The sequence below is a fragment of the Bidens hawaiensis genome, unplaced genomic scaffold (genome assembly GCF_021521415.1).
Source record: "Bidens hawaiensis isolate Kalapana, Puna unplaced genomic scaffold, B.hawaiensis_p1.1 tig00026860_1, whole genome shotgun sequence".
NCBI lineage: Eukaryota > Viridiplantae > Streptophyta > Magnoliopsida > Asterales > Asteraceae > Bidens > Bidens hawaiensis.
The window spans coordinates 269,854-272,171 of NW_027494331.1; positions in this window are offsets into that span (position 1 = coordinate 269,854).

A 2,318-nucleotide genomic window follows, 5' to 3' on the forward strand; every position below is an offset into this window, starting at 1 on the left:
TTTCCCGTCCACTATTTCTATGGGTTCCTCTACGAAATTAAGCTTATCGTTTAATTGGACACCCTCTAGTGGTAACACCGACGTCTCATCCGACAGACACCTTTTCAAGTTTGACACGTGAAACACGTTGTGAACTGCACTTAATTCATCAGGCAGTTCTAATCGGTATGCTACAGGACCGATTTTTGCAGTAATGTCGAATGGTCCAATGTATCTAGGGGCTAACTTCCCCGCCTTTCCAAATCTGACTACTCCTTTCCAAAGTGATACTTTCAAATACACTTTATCACCTTTCTCAAATGATAACGGTTTTCTACGGGTATCGGCATAACTCTTCTGCCGATCCCGTGCGGCCTTCAGATTGTTCTTAATTTCAAGGATTTTGTTGGTCGTTTCCTGGACCAGATCTGATCTAATAACCTGTGTGTCGCCCACTTCAGTCCAGCAGAGTGGTGATCGGCACTTCCGTTCATACAATGCTTCGTAAGGTGCTGCCTTTATACTGCTATGGTAACTGTTATTATAGGAAAATTCAACGAGCGGGAGATGTTGATCCCAATTTCCCTTAAAATCCAGTACGCATGCACGAAGCAAATCCTCCAGTGTTTGGATGGTCCTCTCAGACTGACCGTCGGTCTAAGGGTGGTAAGCTGTGCTTAGATCGATACGCGTTCCCAGCGCTTCTTGTACAGCTTGCCAAAGATTGGAGGTGAAATGGCTATCTCGATCGAAGATGATTGAGATGGGTATCCCATGACGAGACACAATTTCATTTATATAAATCTGCGCAAGTCTTTCGGTGTTATAATTATTTCTAATCGGAATAAAATGTGCCGACTTGGTTAGTCGATCCACGATTACCCAAATTGCATCGTGTCCACGGGACGTCTTAGGGAGATGTGTCACAAAATCCATCGTGATTTGCTCCCATTTCCATTCAGGAATTTCCGGTTGTTGTAACATCCCCGAGGGTTTCTGGTGCTCCGCCTTAACCCTCGCACACGTCGTACACTTGCTAACGTATGTGGCTATATCCTTTTTCATACCCGGCCACCAGTAGAACTCCTTCACATCCTTGTACATCTTATCCGATCCCGGATGTATGGAATATTTCGATTTATGCGCTTCGTCCATGATTAGTTCTCGAAGGTCATGGAGGGTCGGGATCCAAATCCGATTTTTGAAATAGAGAATTTCGTCCACGCGCTGTTCGAAATTCTTCTCGTTACCGTAAAGTCCCTCTTTTTCCAATTGTTCCTCTTTCAACGCTTCGCGTTGAGAGACTCGAACCAGGTCCGAAAGGTTCGACTGGACTATCATTTCCAGTGCTCGCACTCGCAATGGCTTAACCCGATCCTTCCTACTCAGGGCATCGGCTACGACGTTAGCCTTAGCCTTGCCGGGGTGATAACGGATGTCACAGTCATAGTCGCTTAACAACTCGACCCATCTTTGTTGCCTCATATTCAGTTCTTTCTGATCGAATATGTGTTGCAAACTTTTATGATCGGTGAAGATGGTGCACTTTGTACCGTAGAGATAATGTCTCCGGATTTTAAGTGCGAAGATAACTGCTCCCAGTTCTAAGTCATGAGTAGTGTAATTTTTCTCGTGTATTTTTAACTGTCGAGAAGCATAGGCTATAACCTTATTATTTTGCATCAACACGCATCCTAACCCTCTCCGGGATGCGTCACAATACACGACAAAACCATCGTCTCCGTCGGGGAGACTTAAGATCGGTGCTTGGCACAATCTTTGTTTTAGCGTTTGAAACGCCGTTTCCTGCTCTTCACCCCATTCATACTTTCGATCTTTTTGGGTCAGAAGGGTTAAAGGTTGGGCGATGCTGGAAAAGTTCTCTATAAATCGACGATAATATCCAGCTAAGCCTAAGAATTGGCGGATTTCCTTTGGCGATTTAGGCGCTTGCCAATTCTTAACTGCTTCAACCTTACTTGGATCAACGTGTATTCCTTGATGGTTTATAACGTGACCAAGGAATTGCACTTCTTGTAACCAGAAGTTACACTTGGAGAATTTTGCATCCAACTTCTCCTGATTTAGAAGCTCTAAAATTAATCTTAAGTGTTGTTCGTGCTCTTCTTTACTCTTCGAGTATATCAAAATATCGTCAATAAACACGATGACGAATTTATCGAGGTAGGGTTTACAGACTCGATTCATGAGATCCATGAACACTGCTGGCGCATTTGTTAGCCCGAAAGGCATAACTAAGAACTCGTAATGGCCGTAGCGAGTCCGGAATGCGGTTTTTGGGATATCCTCCTCCTGAATTCTAACCTGATGGTATCCCG